The sequence below is a fragment of the Falco rusticolus genome, chromosome 6 (genome assembly GCF_015220075.1).
Source record: "Falco rusticolus isolate bFalRus1 chromosome 6, bFalRus1.pri, whole genome shotgun sequence".
Taxonomy (NCBI): domain Eukaryota; kingdom Metazoa; phylum Chordata; class Aves; order Falconiformes; family Falconidae; genus Falco; species Falco rusticolus.
The window spans coordinates 61,105,140-61,126,834 of record NC_051192.1 but is presented as its reverse complement, the minus strand read 5'-3'; positions in this window follow the sequence as shown (position 1 = coordinate 61,126,834).

The following is a 21,695-nucleotide window of genomic DNA, read 5'->3' as shown; positions in this document are numbered from 1 at the left end:
CCTGCAGCTGTGCAGATGCTTTACTACCAGCCCTATTCATGAAGTGGCAGATTCAATGGGTCACTGCTTATTAGAATTGTTTCAGATGCTTCAATATATGTCTTGTGAAAACCACCCCCAAAATTCTGCATATAGTGGGGAAAATTCTACATATAAGGGGTAGCTCCATGTTTTTAAATTAGGTGAACAGTATGCTATGAAATAATGCATTATTCATAGATTCATACTGTTTCAAAAGCTTAATAAAGAATTTGATTAATAGTCTAGGCACATGTCCTGCATATTTATGCCCTGGTATGCATACAAATGTAATGTATAACATTAGATACTTGTAATATCCTCTTGTCTTTTATGCTTTTTAAGCACTTAGAATGCAGAGCAGTTGAGTCAAATTGCAAAACAAAGTCAAACATGCCGAATTGTTATCATTCTGCAAAGCGGGTGGGTGGTCATCCTTCACAAGGAACTCTATTTCATCACCATTGTGCTGATATGGAACAGTTTGGGGGGAAAAATGCTTGCATGGCCAAAGCTCCCTATTATGGATGAGCTATGATCATAGGATACCATCTAAAGTATAAAAATTAATCTTCATGAAAAATGAAAGAAAGCTGGTCTACTCCGCACATCACAAAAATATTTAGTCTCATTGATAATCTGCTGCCATGTAAGGGATTCAGCTACTCTGGGTGAAAAGAGAACAGACTTGTTCCTGGGAAGTTGTGAGCTTTTGAGACATTTGTGTAGGTATTTGGTAATGGACTATACATAATAAAGAGTGCTGTATGGAACCTGAACTAAAGCTATGGGTTCTCCACAGGAACATAGGGACTGACATCATCTGCAATGTCATAAAGGTGCTGACCTGTGTAAGAAATAAATCATAGTTTTGAGGAAATTTTTACTAGAGGGAGGTTTTTAGAATGAAGGTTTGTAACATCTGTCAATATTTGCTCCTGCCTGTTCATCTGACTTCTCCAAATTTCTTTCATACATAGTTGACTGGGTCCACTTTTTATAAATGTCCTTTGGCTTAATTTGCATGTACATCTTTTTTCTTTCTTTGATAGATGCACTTTCCCCTCTTTAACATTGCCATAGACTCTTTCCATTGAATTTCTCTTCCATCAAGGGGAAGGGAAGTTCAGTGCTGAGCAGTGAAAAAAATGGCAGTGTTTTCAAGCATGGAGGCAAACAGGTGGGAAATGGAGAACAGCATGAGGGAATCATTAGATCTTCAGTGCCAACATTTACTACAGCTCTGCAGTTACAGTTCTGAAACTAAGATGACTTTCACCAGCTGAGGATCTCATCCAGAAAGCTTTGGATGAAAAAGTGGAATAAACAAGGTTTTGGGCCCATCCATTTCACCTTCTTATAGCGATGGAAGTAATGGATAGTATGTTGAGTAAAGAGCTTGAATGAAAGGAAAAAACAGAAGAAAGCAAAGACATGGCATCACTACAGAGTTTCACAGGCAGCACTACAGGGTTTAATCATAGGAGTAGTAAAGATTGGAATACAAAAGAGGAACAAGGGTGCTGACGCAGAAGTACTAACCGGCACAGTTCTTAGTAGATAGCAACAGGCAGATTCACTCAAGATGTCATTGGGGAATAACACTTACTGAGGTAGAAAGCACACCACAGAGTACAGAGAAGTCCCAGCATGTGAGTTGTCTCACATAAAAACTTTTTATACTAAAGACTTTATTCATATTTTCACGTTTTGATTTCTCTTACACTTCTGCTTGCAAGATCCATTTCAGCAATGTAATTTCTATTGACTTACAGCTTCTGTCTACATATGCCATGACCACATCAAGACGCTTAGTCTGAGGACAAGTTCAGGGCTGGAGTGGACCATGTAAATCACCAAGTTTGACTTCTGTCACACATTCTCAGCATAACACTTCTGAATTCTAAACTATATTGTATTTTGGGGGGAATAGATAATAAATGCCTTCAAGTCTCTAACTTAAGTTATTCCGTTGGCTATTTCTCCTCATTAGTAAAAATTTGTTGTACTTTTGTAGTCTGAACTTGTAACTTTTTTTTCAGTCATCTATTGCCAAAAATCTCTTCCATATTAGGTCTTCATAAGACACAATGAAGCAGCTCTTTTTTTTTTTTAAGGGAAGGAAGAGATGTAAATCTTCCATTGTAGACATCTTTCACTTATAAAAAAACACACACAAACAAAAAACCAAAACAAAAGAAAACCCACAAAAAACCCAAAACAAACAAACAAAACCAAAAACTTACATCTCTTTTCAACTCTTTCTGGTTAAGCGTAAGTTTTGGGAAGCTGATGAATCACTGGCTGCAGTATTGTGCCAACGTTTCCTTGGTTTTGTTACTTCCCGGTAATGAGGCATCTTCTACATTGGACTCTGGAGGACATGGGTGATGGGAAATGAGAAGCAGTAGAAAGTGGCTGCTGTTAGAAAGAAAGGCAATATATAGGTTTGTCCTGTGGGTAGACAGGGTTAAAGGTGCTACACAGCACTTCTACATTAGAGATGAACACTGAGTACAAAACCTTGGGGAAATTTCAAATGGAGAGAGCACTCCAGGCTAAAATGAGAGGGAGGGTCCAACACAGAACCTATATTGTGGTGGTGGAAAGGAATCAACAGAGAAAAAATACAGTGAGTAAAAAGGAGATATTACGATAAAGGCGATATTGCAGCTCTGACAAATACTGGGATTGAAGAGGAGGAAAGGCAAGGAAAAGAAGAGTTAGGGAGATGAGTGATGACATGGATGATAAAGGGAGGGGGAAAGCAGTGGGACACAAAGGCAGAGGAAAAACCTTGTTACAGCAGGAGTCACCAGATGGCATTGTTATACATAGTCTTAAAGGTTATTTTCCTTGGCATGCAAGCAAGTTTTTGTTTCAGGAAAAAATGGTGTGTTTTAACTGTTATAAATGTCTACAGAAGGAGTCATAACAAGCAGCAGAGCTAGAGACAATGTTAGAGATGGAAACTCTAGAGGAACTAAACAAGAAGGTTTGATTTTAAAGTTTTAAAAAAGTTACCAACTCTTCATGGGTGACTGATCTATGAATGATATAAAACTCCACTTTTTTTTCTTTAAGTAGTGACATAATCTGTAAAGCCCTGACAGCTTCTATCCCTCAGTAGAAACACAATGTGATGATATCAGGAAGGATATGAAGTTTGAAGACAAGAATAAAGTCAATCGAGGAGAAGACAATGAAGTGGAAAAATAGCAGCATTGGAAAAGAACAGGGAAAACATTAGATACAATCAATGGGTAGTGAAGCATACCTACAAGTCAAGGCAGTCGATAGAACAGCAAATACAAAACAATGAAAATGACTCAAAAGGCCATGTAGAAGTGCTATGCAGACAAAATAGTGTAGGTAAAACATTAAAGCGTTGTTTCAGTCTGTTCTAAAAGTGTTGGCGTATTTAAATAACACAAACTGCACTGGAAATGAGGACCTGGGGAGAAAAGCATTGCTGGGGGTGGGAAAGACTTTGGAGCAGAGGGTGCAACAACATTTGCAACAGACACTACTTGCATTACTGCTGAACAGCAGAATTTTGCTTCTATAATACAAAACAAAAATATTACATTTAATACCATTTCTGTCCAGGTTTTAAGTGATAGATATGAACTCTGTAAATTAAAAAACAAACAAACAAACAACAACAAAAAAAAAACAACAAACCAAAAACATTCTAAGAAATGGCTTTTAAGTGTTTCCCTTCTTGCCAGAAAGCAAACTCCCTAGTGAAGAAGTCCAAGAGATGGTCTCTGAGGCACGCTGCTTACTATTCAAAAGGAAATCAGGGAGAGAGGATGTAAACAAGTGTATTCCCACCCTTCTCTGGGCAGAATGTGCACCATGTGTTCATTCCAGATTTCCCTCCTTCCCATGGCCTGACCTTTATAATAATTCAGATGACAAAACAAAAACCTAAGAGTTCTTCACAGTCTTGACTGCTCATGGAGCTTCCCAGAGAAGCTCATCTGTCACAGCATAAGGCTCTCTAGCAGAGAGTACGCTTCAAGCACCTGTACGTTCTGCTACAATAAAAGCAAATTCCATTTAATTGCATGTGGTAGTAAAAATCCTTGTAGGTAAATTCTTGGACCCAATGAAGTCAGACTTCTGCCCTCCTTCTCGCTCAATAGGCAGCCTCTGCTGTGAGCTCGAGCTGCAGTAGAGCTCTGTCCCATTTGTCTACAGCTCTGCAGCCTGATCTTTCCTTACAGCAAAACTAGGAACATGAAGGTTGATTGCTATCAGGGCTAGCTGAGCTGATCTCTACAGCTGTCTGGGTAGCAGCTTTCCAGGGTGATGTCCTGGAGCTGTGCAGTATGTGCTCAGCTACCTCCATGGGCCGTGGAGACAGCCCTGAGTTCCCTTGGCAGCACTGGCTCTCCCACTATGGCCTAACTGACAGGGGTCATTCAGCCCACTAAGGCCCAGATCACTCTTACTTTAAGGCTTTCAACCTACAAACACTGCACAACAGGGAAAAGAATAGCAAGTAATTAAAAATAAGGTAAAATAATAGGAAGAAGGGGTAAATCTTAGAGAGTTCAGGGTATCGGAGCTGGAGATATTGAGGCTTTGGAAGATGAGAACAAGCTTGGTCAGGAAAGAAGGACCACACACAGCACCCATGACAGGATGGGCTGCTCTCAGTTGAGATGGGCTACCTTCATTGTGGTCCCACGCTGCTTTTCTTTTCAACATTTCTTATTAAAAACAAGATCTAGCTGAGCACAGAAGAGCCCTATAGCTACCTCCACACCTCTTTTCTGTCTTCAGTCCTCCTCTTCTTGCTCTCATTGCATATTGAACTTTTCAGGAACTTACTCAACCCTAGGAAATCTAGGAAACCCAACCTATGGTAATCTTAGCTGGTTTCAGAGCCCTCTTTTTGGCTACTCAGCTGTGTCTAACCCCTCCTTCCTTTCTACTCTGGGAGTCCTTCCAGAACTACCTGCTCTTAGGAGGCCCATGTCTTTAAATAGCATTAGCTATTTCCAGCTAATCAGGGCCTGCTCTACTTAAGAGCATATACCTGCTAGTATTTAAGTAACTTTAAAAAAGGAAACAAAGCACTAATACATGCCTCGGCCCACCTGTTCTCACCTCCACCTGGACTCATGAACCATTAGCATCTCTTTCTGACATAACAAGTAAGAAGTTATCTTGTTAGGACAGAAGATTAAAAGGCACTGGATCATACCAGGAGGGTCTCTTTAAAAGGAAAACATTTTAACACTAACCAAACTGATCAGTCAGCAAAATTTCAGAGCAGCAATTTGTATTTCTGTAACAGTACTTCCCTAGGTCTGGATTCCACCTCTTCACAGTTTTGTCGTTTGGTTTAGCTGATCCCAGTTACATAAGTGCTTTCTTTAGTTGGTAAACTTAAAGGTCAGTATAACATAAAGTCAACATCAGGATTATATCACAACACAACAAACTAATGTGCTTTGAGCTGGTGAGCCCATGTGATGTAGCTGACTAGCTCCTCCCCGCTTCCTATCTGTAATAGCCCTGTGACTTGCATCTCACTGATACAGGCCAGAAGAAAAGCATCTGTGCCAACACTCAGGTTTAATGCTTTGAGAAGCTGTTAGTTCCCAAGAACGGAATGTTTTTCAGATTATTGGAAACTGGGGAAACAGGGTATGTAAAAAAATACAAGGGAAAAAACAAGTAACAATGGTTGCTAGGAAATGCAACAGAATCAGCAGGCATGGTCATGCTCTTTCAGCCCTCAAAAATCTATCTGAATGAAGTACTGGATGACTTCCAAAGTAAAGTAATAGTAACAAGGTAGTACAAGGATACACCTCCTATACATTGTAGAGACCACTTCCACTGTGTATGTTTCAGGTTGTCCAAGTACAAAATATAAAAAAAGCCAACTGTATATTTTTAAAGAAGTAAAATAGTGAAACATCAATGAAGAAGCTCCCACATAGCACAAGAAAATCTCAAATTCTCTAGGCAAATGATACAATTTCAAGAAGAAAGTTTGTAAACAAGAATGCTTTGTATGAATTTAAGAATCTTCACCTGAAAGGAAATGTGTCAGTATGGACAATTTCCCAGTTCTTCAAGAGGATCAATGTCATATCACTTGCATTTTCACACTGGAAAATATATCCATTGAGTTATGAAAAGGAGATACCCATTGGTTTAAGTAGCACATTGCTACTTCTGCTGTTCACTTCTACCCATCTGCGAATTTAGTCTCAGTTCACCTTAATTTTGGCACATGGTTTTCAGACTTCTTACAGTTCACTGGAATTTGTTTACGTGCTTAAAAGTTTTGCAGTACTAAGAAATAAAACAGATTAAAGAGGCTACATTTCTTTCTATGAGTTTTACAGTTCCAGTCTTATTACTAACAACTCATTCATTTGCCATTAAAATTTTAGAGATGGCCATGAGCAAACATGAGCATAGGAAAATAAGACTTAGGCAGATGGAGAACAGATCATAAAGAAACAGAATTCTAAAGATATAGTAAATCACCATCATTGCTACTCACTCACTTTTTTTTTGGTGAAAATACCAGAACGATTTTTCCACATGTAAAGCACCATTCATCTTCCAGCATAGACACAACATTGTCACATTATGTTCTCCAAATTATTGGTGTTAATCTAGTTTAACATGACATGTGCTATCTTTCATGAACAAATGAAATACTTGAAACTCTCTGTGACTTTGTCCACAGAAGGTCACATTCCAAACCTACTCAATTTTGCATGCATTAAGAACAAATTCATAGCAAATTAAATCCTATGTTAACCTCTTACACAAGGGGACAGAATTACAGCTCTTCCATGATAGGGACAGAGTTTTGGTTGACTATGATTTCCAGGTGCTCGACTTGAAACTGAGATAAATAATCTGATGGTGGGCCTATTTTGTTATTTGTTTTGGTGTGCAATCTAATATTTGCTAAGGATTTGAAAATCTATAAAGCATCATCAGCTTGTGAAATTTTTAGTGAATCAGTCCCAGATCATAGCTCTTGGGTTTATTTCTCTCTTATCAGGTGAGAGATGGAGTCCATGGAGGGAGATGATGACAATAAGCTCTCTAGAACATACCAAGTTGGGTGATTCAGCATAGTGTCTCCACACATTGTAATTAAAAGGCAGGCAGACACACATTTTCAATAATGTGAAGGAAAGTGTTTTCTAATTGCTGGGTTTTTTCCAACTGAAATGCATTTGTTTAACCTATATTGCAATCCATCCTTTCCTACCATTATGTGTCATCAATGAATCTGAAGATTTATTCAAGCTCTATGCTATCCTCCCTCGATCATTTTGTACAAGGAAGCTTTAAAGCATGTGTTAGCATTCTGCAGAATTATCTTAGACTGTCTATACAGACATTTCCAATATCTTTACCAAAAAATCAGAAAGGATGGACAAATCTATCTGAAATCAGGTCTGAGAGCATTTAATGATTATAGATGAGAGTCATGCTATCATCAAGTCCTGTGTGGAGTATATGAATCCATTTACACCTCCCTCTGTAGGCGGAGTGGTTTGTTCTCACATACCCTTGCAATGATACATTTACATACAGAGCCTACTCACAGTCCATATCAACTCTGAAGCATTTGGCACCATGTTGCATTATATTTAATGTTAACACTTATGTTAAGGAAGGATATACCAGGAATACAGAACAGTAGTGTAAAAACATTGCTTTCTTTCAGCTTCTTTCCCTTTCTAGCTTGCTGTCACCATATTATTCTCTGCAACACAACACTGATTTATATTAAATTTTAACTTCTCTTTCTATAGAGCATAATTAAGTCTTTTTTCTCCCTTGCTTTTATTTTGCTGATTCCCAGTGATCTGACTGCTGTTTAGTCCTGGGAGATGTCATTACTGTGTGAAGCTTTTTTTCATTCACTACTATTTGTAGGCATGAATACATTTTAGGTTTGGACTCGATCTAATGTTCCAGAGCCACATTTTCCATGACCTTTGCTGAAGCAATTATGTTGACTAAATTAACTGAAGAACCCTTGTATTGCTGCTGATTCAGGGAATCTTGAATTTTCAGCCACTTTTCAGCGAAGGCCCAGGAAACAGTTACTGGACTGAAATTAGGACCTGAAATCGGAAAAAGGCAACCAGCACAAAGAGAAGTATATAATTTTAGTGATTATTTTTTTCCTCCCAAGTATAAAACAAACATCCTCTTTAAACAAAGGGATTCTTTCAGCTGTAACTTAAAACATGTAGAACATCCATACATAGTCAAAAAAGGAAAAGGGTGAAGAGTTACCCAAGAAGGAGGAATGCTCAATACTAGCATTTTGGCCTCCATTGATAGCACTTAGGTTTCAACAACAGCCTAGCAGAAGCTCATATTTTTTGAATACTTTGTCTTACAGATTATTTTATGGAGGAAATCATGATGGAGCTTAAAGTCTTAGTAGACGTTATTCCCATTATTAAATATTTTTCCTATGATCAGTATTGACTGAATAAAGCCTGAGGTTATGGAAGAGCCTGCACAGAAGGAAATTTTGCTGCAGCTTATTTTGTTCCTAACTAATGAGGGAGTAAGAAAGCTCGTCTGTCTAATGAGTCCATTTAGTTATGTTCAGGTCCAGGCTTTTATTGAAAAAGCCCCAGGCTGTGGAGCTGTAACAGGTAGATTAGGTGAAGAGACCTCTGCTTGGTTTCTGGTGCCTGCTTAGTTTACAGTCAGAAATAAATTTTAAAGATCATCCTGGCAGGGCACACAAATAGCTTTGGGCTATATCTACAGCGGGGATTTGTTCTTTTTGCAGTCGTTGGTAACCATCCGGTGGAGCTGATGCACCAATCTTCTCCTCAGGCTTGAAAGACAGGGCTGGAGCAGGAACAAAGGTAGCTCACACTGGCTGCAGGCAGAAAGAGAAAATCACTGCTTGTATATAATGGGTCTGTCTGGGCCTATGTGCCTACAGACACAGAGGCAAATGGCATCCCCTCCCCCCCATACAAACAGGGACAGAGACCCAAACTGGATTTCTTTTTCTGTTGAAGTAGATATACCTCTCAAGTCACAATTTTCCTGGCTATTCCTCTGCATGCCTCTGGAACACTGAGAGTACCTAATTCTGAAAGCAGGTGTGGTCCTGCTCCTAATGAAATCATTAGAAATGTTGCCACTAACATTGATAGGTGCAGGACTGGGCCTGTAGCTCACATGCATCATGTTTCTTGAAATATTAGCTAGACCATGAATTGCAGAATGCCACACGGCATCCCTGCCAATCCCCGTCCCTCCGGGAGCTGTTTATATGGAAAAGAAGACACCCTGGCACTCTTGATCTGCTTTAGCTTACCGGTGGTTAAGGGACTTCACAGACTTTATTTGAATGAAGTCTATAAATAATTATCATTTCTTGCACTTGGAATTGAAAAGGTGGCTTGGAAAGGATTTTGCTTTTCTTTTGAAAATATACTTGCCTTCTTCCTGGCTTCTTTAAGAACATCACAGTGAAAAAGCTGAAGTTTTTATTGTGTTCTTAGATCATGACATTTGACAGCTCATGGACCTTCTTTTACGTACATGGAAGAATCCCCTGACTGTCACAGAACGAGCATTAGCTCCCACAATTTCACAGCTAAAGGCTCAACATACCCACTGACTTCTTTCTTCCACAGTACTGCTGAAATGAAATAGATATGAACAAGGGCACAAAAAGGTGAGGAAACAAGAAGTCTGTCTGCTACCCTCTCCATTCCTAAATGCATTGGAAAGCATGCCTCCCTTAAACAGCCTTTTCTTCTACCCCATGTGAGCAAGTTAGGTCGAGTAAACATGTCTGTGCAGTGATAATACAAAGAGAGCCATGTATCATTTCATCGCGAGGGAAGGAGCATCTGGTGCATCACAGATTTGTCAGGAATTAGGTTGGGAGTCACAGTACTATGTTTTTTAATCGTTTCACTTAAAACTGTGTTTTGTCATCAGTGTAATAGAAAGGCACCGCTGAGACACAGGGATTAGCTGTAGAAAAGCAAAACAATAGTACACATGGCTCTTTGATGTATTTCTATTTGAATTAGAAAGTGGCACTTTTAACAGCTCATAGAGTTGCATATAAAAATCTCAGTTTAGCAATCACACCGTCCAGCACTTGAACTTCCTGCAAAGCATTGTCAAAGTCAAACAGAAGCAAACTGAGCAATTTAGAAGTGCAATAAAGGGTTCAGTATGCAATAAATCACAAGAAACATGGATCATATTGAGTGGCTACAGCTATCAGTAATGTCAAGCATGTGAGTAGAAAGAAGCACTTAGTAATGAAAATGAAATGTTTAACAGAAGATGTTTAATAAAAGAATGCCTGTTCTTTAATTAGAGAGAGTGGAAGGGAATCAGGGCAAATACTACATATGATTTTAGACTTTTCCTTGTTGAGATTTTCTTGAATTCTGGCTTACGAACACAGGCAGAATGATTATGGAGACCTTCTGTCTGTGGAACATAAACTGGGATTTATCACCCTAGAGGAACTGCCACTGTAGAAATGTCTGTTTCAACATTGTTAAAAGCTGAACATATTTGGCAGTGGAGTAAAGCATTAGGAATTCTTTAAAATCCATCTTTTGATCCAAACTTGTATTGTAAATAACACAGCAGCAGCTACAGAGGATTCTCAATTTTCGCCATTAAGTTGGTAGGCAGAGACTTTTCTTTCTGTAAGTACATTTAACACTTGCTGAGCTGAGTCCACAAAGCTTATACACATCCGTAAGAGCAAATAAAAGCCAAATATATGCTGATGCTTCTTCTTCCTCTTCTTTTTCTTCTTCTTCTTCTTCTTCTTCTTCTTCATCATCATCATCATCATCATCATCATTATTATTATTGGTTTTGTTATTATTATTATAGTGGGTCTGCTCCCACAAGTTTTAGACTAGCAAATCCTTCTTAAATAATACAAGTTTTGCAAGAATTTGAGTTACAGAATCAGGACTAAGTGTATCTTGGACTGTTCTTTTCTGCTGACAGTCAAGTTGCATGCCATGAGCATTCCATGGATAAAAAGAAAGTATTTAATCTGGAGTTTTACAAATTAAGTTTTAAGGAGAGAACATGGCCCAAAACTCTCCACTTCATGCCACATAAGCTCTGAGAAATCAGATGGTCTGTCTGAGAAAAGGGTTAATGAGGCTTATTTTGGAAAGCTGCTTTAGGCTGCATCAGAAAGAAAGATCCAGAAGATTAACCTGAACGGAAAACATAAGACTGTACTCCCTGAGGTATGAGCCAGTGATCAGTTCAGCTGTGGCCAGTTCTGTTTCTATCCGTGCTCAGCCACAACTCTTTCTTCCAGTGCTAAGCAACTCAATACCTGGTTCATGACAGCCTACATAGATATATAACCTAGACAAATTCTTTGCTATCTCCCAAGGGATTGCTCTTTCCTTCTAGCAAAAGCCTCAGTAGCTTAGTGTTCCAACTAAACAAGCAGAGATCCTTTTCTCACCAGAAGGAGTTAAAACCCACACCACTGTTTACTAGGAGAAAACACTTAACACCCAGCTGTGGATTGCAGTAGTGTGGGTACATAGCAGACATCTCTCTCCCCATCAGTTTGATACTCCAGTGGGCCCATACCTATTAAAAATAATTGAGTAAAGTTACTTGCTGGTGAAAACATGAACTAAGTTCTTATTTCAAAAATATGAAATAAACTGTTCTGGGAGCAAGAGGTACAACCCAGTCTGTCTCCATTTTCTCAGGAACCCAGGCTATCGACCATACACTTGGAGAAGCTGACTCTACGGAACATAAGAAGATATTTATTTTTTTTTTTCACCTAAGCTGTCTTCCACCTTTTCTTTTTCATGGTCAGGAAATAATGAGGTTACTTAAAGTACATAAGTTCATTGAAACCTTCAGGAACTGACCATTTCAGACATTAAATATACCCCCTCTCCTTTTCACCAGCCGGTGTCTTTGCTTATAACTCAAATCTTTTTAACTATCAAGAACATTAAATTACCTCATAAAGCACGAGGGTTTGGGTGGAACGCCTACAGGAACTCTCCTGGCAAGGCTGCATGTTTCCCATGCCCAGTAATGAGGACAGCCAGGTACAATAATATGCTGAAACTGTACAGGAAATGTAATTGCTGCTAAAAAAGGTTTGTCCTACTCCTGACAGCAGTCAGGGGTGAAATAGACCCTTTGTGTTTCCGCAGAAATTCAAAGACTGCCTACATAGAGAGAATGATGCATCTCAGCAAAGAATTGATGGCAACTGTGAATCTAGAAAGATATATAAGGAGGAGTTTGATTTCCTTCTTTTCTGAGACTCAGGGAATGAAGTATTCAGCAGATATTTGGTATACTTATGACAACAAATAACAAATATCTTCTTTTTCCTTTGATCTGTTACAATAACCTTGCCCTTAAAATTTGCCAATACAAATCTTTTTCTAATTCTGGCTTCTATGATTTCACCCTGAACTATCTCATTACTCAATAAAGCCAACTTTCACCTGCTACATGACTATTTGGTAGCACATGTACTTGGCTAGCTGCATCCAGAGTAATGTTAAGGTAGTTGAGGGGGATGACTTGTTCATTAGATAAATAGATATAGTTAAGCTGTTTCAGGTCCAGTCTGAGCGTTTGAAAACTGACATGGATCAAATGGGTATCTAAAATCTAGATCTCAATGAACAAGCTTCCTGTAACAAACCCACCTTTTTGTCAGGAGAAAAGGCTAGACACGGTGCATCACCTATTCTTGTTGTCATCAATGGACAGAGCTGAGACATATGTAGACTGGCGGATCCAGTCAGAGAAGCTAGCATTATTTTTCCAACACCATTCTTCTTGACAGACTCCCATTCAAGAGCACTATATGCAGCTGGACAGAAAAGTAAATTCAAGGAATGTGCTATAACTTACTTAAATGTGAGATACTACAACATTTATCCCTTCATCTTTCTGATTCTCAGCTGAAGACTGGAGAGGTTATCCTTCCCATTTCCCTTTTTTTTCCAAGGTAAATTCAATGAGACTGTGCCTGTTTTCACCTGATGGGGATTTGGCTTACTGAATATCCGACTAATGGATTCAGAAAACACTTCAGCCTTGGCAGTGATTGTAAATACTGTTTCATGTTAGTTATGTATACCTCACACACTTAGCTCTACCTTACTGTAAATAGAATGAAGAATGCCTTGTTGCTGAATATTTTATTACACATTAAATATGGCCCAAGGCAATAGAATTTTCAAGTTCCACAAAGGCCTTATATATTTCCTGCTGTTATAATTATGTAAAGGAAATACTGACAGTCTGAATTATGTAATATAGATTATCCATTCAGCAACAGTTCAAAGATATATTGTGTATGAGGGTAGTAAGCAAAGACAGGAATTTTCAAACACTGTGTGTATTCTTATGGTAGGTACAATATCTGTTCAAATACCTCTTCGCTGTATAGCAAGTTGCAGAACATGAAGAGACCTTCAGTTACCCCAACAAATAGGCATGGCTGACACTACTGACTCATATCCTCTTTAAAGCCACATTTCTTTCTCTTTTATTTCTTTTCTGGTCTCACTTTATCCTTCTTTTCATGTTTTATGAGACATAAAAATACCTTTACTTCACTGAGCATCTTTCATCCAAGCAGCTCAAAGAATACCACATTAAGGCTCACAACACCTCTGTGAGGAAGGCAAGAGGTACCCAGAGATTTTTTTCACCTTCCATAAGGTTTATGTGTCTCTGAAGTGGAGGGTAGTAACTATTCTGAGAAGCAATGTATCTCAAGATTACTCTTAAATACCATATCACATTGATATAGTCCCGCAAGGTGCTGTATGACAGATCCTCAGTCAGGAAAAATATTCAGTCCTTCTGCTTAAATTAGATGTGTAGGTTTGTTGGAGTTACTTCTTCTTAAAATGTCAGGTGATTAGAAGTTTCACTTCTACACCGCAAAGAACCAAACATCTTAGGAAAGCAGTATGAATGGATTCTGAAGTCTCAGTGAGACCTAAAAAAACATACCAGCTAACATGGCCATAGACACATTTTATATATAAATTTTAAGAAGGATACGTTGCAATTCTGCAATTACTTCCATCAGAATTTAATATGCATTATAAAATTTATGAAGCACATTACCTCTGTTTTAGAAATGAGGAAGCTATGCACAGATGATGTGATTTCCAAAGGTTGACAGTAAACTAGCACGGTACAAACAGGAACATCCTGCTGTCCTCCTGCCCCTTACTTTTCACATTTGGTTGTACTTCCTCTCATATACTTTTTAGAAAAACTTATATGCTCCCTTTTGAATCTAGGCAAAGCTATCCATTGATTTCAATGCTGGAAACTCTGATCTGGGAGTTTTTCTTATATTTTTTTTTTTCTTAAAGAGCCATTGGGCAGGGGACAAAGATATTTTGAAAATTATAAACATGGAGATTTAAACATATTTTTTTCTTGGTTATTCAGGAGTGATTTTTTTTGTGTATTTACGTTTCCTTGCTTTTTAAAACAAATATATTTAACAAATACTTAAACAAAGATATTTAATGGAAGGCTTTCAGAAAACTCACACCTTTCATAGGGTATTTGCTAACTTTTCCAGATCCTCCCAAAACACTCCTGGTCAAATAAATTATGAAACTTTCCTATGATATTTTTGAGTGATGTATCATAATATCTATGGAGGTGATGCATCATACAATTTCTGTATTTCAGATGGAAAAATAATTGGTTTGACAATCATAGGCATGCTGACATTTTAACATAAAAGGTACTTGTGTTGGGTGAAATTCACTACCTGAATGCCAGATCAGATGCACTTTGTTCTATATATGGCATATATATACTCTTAGTCACGCAGTCATGGAACTTCACTCTCGCTGTTAACACTGTATGAAAGGAAAACAGGCTGAGAAAGCAATTCCAGCTGTTATAGTGAGGGTAGGCTGGATTAAGCTTAGCTGAAGCAGAAGTGCACTGCAGTCACTGGGAGGGGAGAGTGAGAGAAGGCATTCTTGGCACCTGCAAAAAATAGAAAAACAAGTGTGATATGATTAAATGGCAGATTTAGGGAAGGGGGCTTGATTTGCCCATACAGCTTCTCTGTTCTTCCTTGTGCTTAAGCATTATGGCTATTTAATTATATTGATCATGTACTATTTTTTTAAATTATTATTATTTCTGCAGAATCACTGCCTCATTTAGTGGGTGGTACTGAGTAAACAAGGCAGCTGTTCAATATTCCTTTTTATCCACTTTATTCACTGTGTGTGGTCTCATGCCTTATTTAGTTCACACAATCCCAAATCGGCCCTGGGTCTGGAATTATTCACCAAATAGTATGTGATTATGCAATTAAAGACTGTATCAAAACACAAAAAAGGGTAGAATTAGGATTGCATACAGTTTAATTTAAGTTAGTTGATTTCTCTACATTTTGAGTGCTTGAATTTTCTACCTTAATAAACTTTTTTTCAGTAGTTTTGGTTTTATTTTTGCTAACTTTCCAAGGAAAAGTCTGTGGTGGACCTTTGTAAGCCTCAGTTACTAGAGCTGCAAAGTTGTAGCCTAAGTTGTGAATGGTTTGCTGTGTGGAGCTAAAAAGCCTTAATTCTCAGTGTATCCCCAGAAAAGCCTCAGGATTTTCTCTGCTGGGCCATTGCCTGGTGCAGCAGTATCATTCATTCCTATGCCATTCTCCTAACAGAATCTTCTGAGAAACAACCTCACCTTTGCTGGAGGAGTAAAAAAGGCTCGTTGTACATCCTACTAATATAACACTGTGTCTTGCACAAGGAAATCCACAAGGGTCTGGAGAGAGATGATGCATCCTGTTCAACAACTGCTGACCAGATGTGGATACCTCAGGTACGATGGCATCCCTGATCACAAACCATGGACAGTGCTTGTGGGTTTACGGGGACATCCCTTCCTCCTTGCTCAGCAACCAAAAAGTATAAGCTGGTCCTTTATAACATCAGAGAGAAAAGACCTATCCTGTCAGCTACTCCATTTCCCCTGTGGTTTTCACACATTTTCGCCTTATTCCCATGTATAAGGGATCCCACTGTTAGCAAGGCTGTTTTTTCATGCTGCTTTTTTTTCCCCCTTTATTTAATCCAAGTCTAATTATACCCAAGTATGTCTAATTATATCCCCTAATAGCAGGCTAAATAATTTCCAACCCTTCTTGGCTTTTACCCTGTTCAAATATTTAAAACCAGGGCCAGAATCTCCTCTCATTTCTACCAGGCTATGTCAGAGTAAAATTTAGCTTTGGAGCTGGACTCATGGTAGTGGCAATGTGGCGTGAGAAGAGGGCAGTGTTTTATACTGCAAGATAATCCTAAAATACAATCATTTTGGTAATCTGGGCCTAAATTGATTCAATTTGGTGATTTTCCATAAGCCAAATTTCTGAGTCTTTGGGGGGTCTGGGAAAGAGGAGGTAGAAGAGAGCAGAAGGATTAACTCATCAAAGGGTGAACTGATTATTGTGAATTTCAAGTGCAGAGGCTTTGGTAAATGAATGCACAGAGGGCTCCAAGGGCACACTCAGAAGCACTGGGTTGCAGGCACTACAAAAGGCTAACTGTTAATTAATTATTGTCACATATGTTGTATGGATTGTTAAACCACAATCACTCTCACACTAGGATATAGCTGCAAATGTCACTGTTCTTGCTTTACATTACCTGGTGCGAGACACAGATGAACATTCATCTAGCTCGTGTAAAGTAGCCTGTGTGTTGGCTGCTGCTCGGTTGTGGGGTTTTTTTTCTCTTTACATTGGCTGTCTTCCTAAATGTATTGCAAATTCCAGTATCCTCCACTTACCACCACTGCCTCCTCTTCCTCCTGTTCCACCTCAAGCTATGTATAAAGAAAAGCAGCTGGGTTTTCTGTCACTTTACATGCTTAACAACTATGTAAATTCACCCCAAATGTACCCACCTGAGACAACACCTTGCCAATGGCCTGAACTGATTCCCACAAAAGGAAATCTAAGTAATCCCATTGACTAATATCCAATATCAAATATTCCATACCAAAATTGAAAAGATAAACTAATATTAAAGGAGCCTTTCTGTTGAATAGGAGCTGAAGTCCTTGTTTTGAAGTAAACACAGCAGAACACCTGAAGTTCCCGTTTCCTACCATTTCAGGGGAGGGTTATGCCATAGTTTTTATAGGAAATTACTTTTTTTGAATAGGAAGTTGAAGAAAGAATCTACAAAAATAATTTTAGTCAATATTCAAAGATTTCGAAAACTATCATAAGAGTTCCTTTGGAGGTTGCATAAAGATTGGTCTTGAAGCATGAATATAACAGACTTATTGAACAATATAGCATGAAAACATGAAAAACAGAACATTTCCACATTTGTCTTTGACTCAGACTGAAATGCTCAAAAATATACAGATAAATTAGTACACGTGTAATTTTAAATTAATTTTCAAACACAGCTTTTAAAGAACTGTAGACTTCTTTTTTTTTTTTTTTTTTAATTACTTCTGTAAGATTTATAAGAGGGAGCCTGAGCCTGCAGGTTGGGTCCAGTCTGCTGAAGCAGTTCACCAGGTACAGCCCATTCCCTGATGGTCCCTTTCCAATCAGCCCCTTAGAGGCAGGCCCTTAATAAACACAAAGGTGTTGCCTCTAGCTGAACAAGTCCCTGAAATGCAAATGCAGGACACAAGGCAAAATACCACAATGTATTTCTTTTGCTCTTCTGCTCTTGACTTTGACTCTGGTGTGAGCCAGTACTACCATTATTATCATTATTTTAATTTAATTGTCTGACAAATTAATTTCTAGCCTCCAGAGGAAGGCATGTGGATTACACCGACCAGAAGGGTGGACACCCAACTGCTCTGAACCACTTACAAAGTCAAAACTCACTGAGATTTTCTCTCAACTGCATTTCAAATGAGGAAGAAGGAGGAAATGAATTAATTTATTATAATTAATACTATTTATACATTAATGCCTTATTTATATGTATATATGTTTCTAAAAGACATCAGACTTGGAGTTGACTGTTCTTTCACACTTTCACAGAGAATTCCACAAATAACTTCCTTTTTTCAAATCAGATATTCAAAACTCACTGTTTTCCAGGGGAACGAGGTTGCAGAGCTGACACTAGCAAATATTATTCTTTTAAAAGGCTTTTTCCTTCATCCTTCTACCTCCAGTTTCTGAAAACAACTCACCTTTGGAAAATATGGTAGCCCAATATATTGGGTTTGCGTGGCAAGGTTTTGGTAGTGGCGAGGCCACAGAGGCGGCTTCTGTGAGAAGCTGGCAGGAGCTGCCCCCATGTCCGACGGAGCCAGCGCCAGCCGGCTCCGAGAGGGACCCGCCGCTGGCCAAGGCCCAGCCCGTCAGTGACGGTGGCAGCGCCCCTGGGACAGCAGATTTCAGAAGGGGAAGAAACCTGTGCAGCGGCAGCGAGAAAGAGGAGTAACAAGTAAGGCCAGGGCAGGAGGAGGCCGGGGGGCTCCAGGCGCCGCGGCAGAGGCTCCCCCCAGCCCGCGGCGCAGCCCCCGGCGGGGCAGGCTGTGCCCCCAGCCCACGGAGCCCCCGGGGGGCAGCTCCCCCCCCGCAGCCCGGCAGGGCCCCACGCCGGGGCAGGGGGTGCCCGAGGGAGGCTGTGACCCGCGGGCAGCCCGCGCTGGAGCAGCTCCGGGCAGGGCCCGTGGCCCCGCGGGGAGAGGAGCCCGGGCCGGGGCCGGGCTGCGGGCAGGGCCGGTGCCCCCGCGGGGACCCGCGCCGGGGCCGGCCGGGCCTGAGGGGCTGACCGCAGCCCCCTGCACTGTGGACCGTAGAAGGGAAATGAAATCAGGGGTGAAGCTGAGGTTGGGAAGAAGGGATGGGTAGGGGGAAAGTTTTTTCAGATTTGGTTTTATTTCTTATTACCCTACTCTGATTTTTGATTGGTAATAAACCAGTTTCCCCAAGTCAAGTCTGTTTTGTCCATGATGGTAACTGGTGGTGATCCCCCTGCCCTTATCCCGACCCACGAGCCTCTCACTGCATTTTCTCTCCCCTGCCCAGCCTAGGAGGGCACTGACACAGCGGCTTTGATGGGCACCTGGCATCTAGCCAGGGTCGACCCAAAACACGCATATATGTAAATATATAGAAATACACAACTATGACATCTTAATATCATGGAATTTGTGACACTAGGAAAAAAATGCCTTTAAAAAAGTCAATTGCATTTACTTTGAGGCTACAAAGTCTACTACATTCCCATCCTAAGTGTATTGCTTTTTCTTTGCATCACCCAATGCAAAGTCCAGGGTATGTGGGCCCACTGCCAGTCCTAACTTGGTTAGACGTCTTCTGCGTTAACCTCATCTCTGATTTTCAAATGTTGCAAGGGTTGGGTTTGGAACACTTGTTATTTGTTTGCATTTGTGTTTCACCATGTATATTGAACTTTTATCTAGCATCAGGGAGATCTTATCTAGGGATTTCTATAGTGTCATGATTCTTTTTCACTACTTAACATATACCTAACATATACTTTTCAAGCACAAAGTCTGGAGTGATTCTTTGCTTGAAGGTTTCCTCATGGTTCTACAGTAATTCCAGACTCTGCAAAGGCTAAACCAGATGCTTTAGTCTTTGAGTGAAACCTCTGCAGGTTTGCAGACTAAGTTAGTGACAGCTGATGAACTCCTGATATAACCAGTAGGTTTATGTATGGATGATGATAAATCTTCCAACAACAGAATACAGTGTTCCAAAACTTTGGACCCTTCATTAACTTTGCACTACTTTATTTTCCAAAAAGCTTCTTGTAGTCATTCTACTCATAATTTTTACAGTTGGCATGGTAACTGCCTAAAAATGTGCTAGAAGCATTACAGCTCTAAGCTTTTCTTGTAGCCTATGATGCTTAATCAAAAAGTTTGCAATACATCCTAGTACTGTAAGTGGTAAAGCTAAAAATATTGGTCTCCTCAGAGCATAAACAATGGCAACATGCTTTGAAAAAGAGTTTGTGCTTACGATGAAATGGAAAAACACCAGCACTTACCCCTTTATCCATATCTGCACTTTAGCAGCATGCACCAATCCTGGAAGTCTTCCACGTTTGATATTGAGTAAATTTTTCCTTTATAGCACTATATACTTTCAAGATTGAGGTATGTATGTAGGCTGAAATAGTTTTCTCCCTTTAATATGTGACAAAGATGCTATTTAAAGCCATCATACTGCAAAAGCATACACATAAGGGGGATTTGCACAGAAGTGAACAGTAGCAGTGAACTCATGGGGATGACTTACAATAGTAGTAACTTCTGTGTTCAGCTGGCTACAGCCCTTATAAATCATACACGTGGGCAAATATTTTTGTAACAAATTACTGGTATTGTAAATATTCAATATTTCTTAGAAGACATAAATGCAGACTTAAAAAGGGAAAATGGAAACTGTGAAACCATCACAACACTTGATACAGAAAGATGTAATATTAACAAAGAGCTTAATGGCACACAGCTATCTTTCAGATAAAACTGCACCTGTCTAAAGGTCGGTACTGAAACTAGGGCTATCATAATAACAAACTGTATGAACAAGGAGCATTCCTTGCTAGAATGAGATTCCTTGTATTGATAAAATACACAAAGTGGTTGTAGCCTTTGCTCTAACACACAGGGCAAACATCTTGCAGAGTCGAATGACAGCCCTCACATAGCTTGTTTATGCCTGTAATGTGGGTTAGAATTTTACCTATGGGGAATACATTCCTTTTTGGTACTATTATAAATGGGTCTATAAAACCTGGGATGACACCATAGTATCTTTCTGGAAGATTATGATAGTTCAGATTTATGCACCCTGAACTGGCATTCATGCACTCAGTGGGAGGTCAGATGAACCCTGCTACTTAGCAAATATGAGCTTTTAGAAGGTATGTGGCTGGTTTCCAGGGCTATAGCCCAGCCGTGCAGTCCCTAGCACACAGCAAAAGTGATACAGATATTTGCAAGGCATTATTATGTCTCCTGAAATACTGGTCTTCTGGTACTCTCTCCTTTTACTGAAGACTTTCAAACAGGGATATTATCTCTACTCCTGTGTAAGAGGCATGACTAGCAGTGCATTGATGGCAGAAGTGGTAATGGTGGTGACAGCAAATGATGCAGACTCTTGAAACTGTTGCTTAGATTTGCTGGAAAATCCAATGCTGTAAAGCCTTGCAATCTTAATATCCAGCAGTTTCAATGTTTTGATGAGAGTCAGAGGTGCTCAGAGCTTCTGAGAATCAGGTTTCTTAGTGAAGTGTCATGTATGGCTTGGGTAATCTGTATTTGAAAACCTTGCTTTGAAAGGTTTGGCCTCATCACTCACTGCTGTACTCTAATGAGAATAAGAAAGGCTTTTTGACTGTCATGTACAGCTCTAATGAGGGTATATGTAAGCCTGTAATTTTTTTTTTTTCTTGTTTCAAGCAATGAACAATTTAATCACAACAGAGGAAGGTCATTTTTATGGTCATAACTTTTTGGATGAAGTTACAGTTTCCTTCTCTGTACATCACCAACTTCTTGCAGTACCTTTGATAACACAGGGGCAGAAAAAGGGCTAGAACCATAAGAGTAAACAAGTTCCATCTTCCACA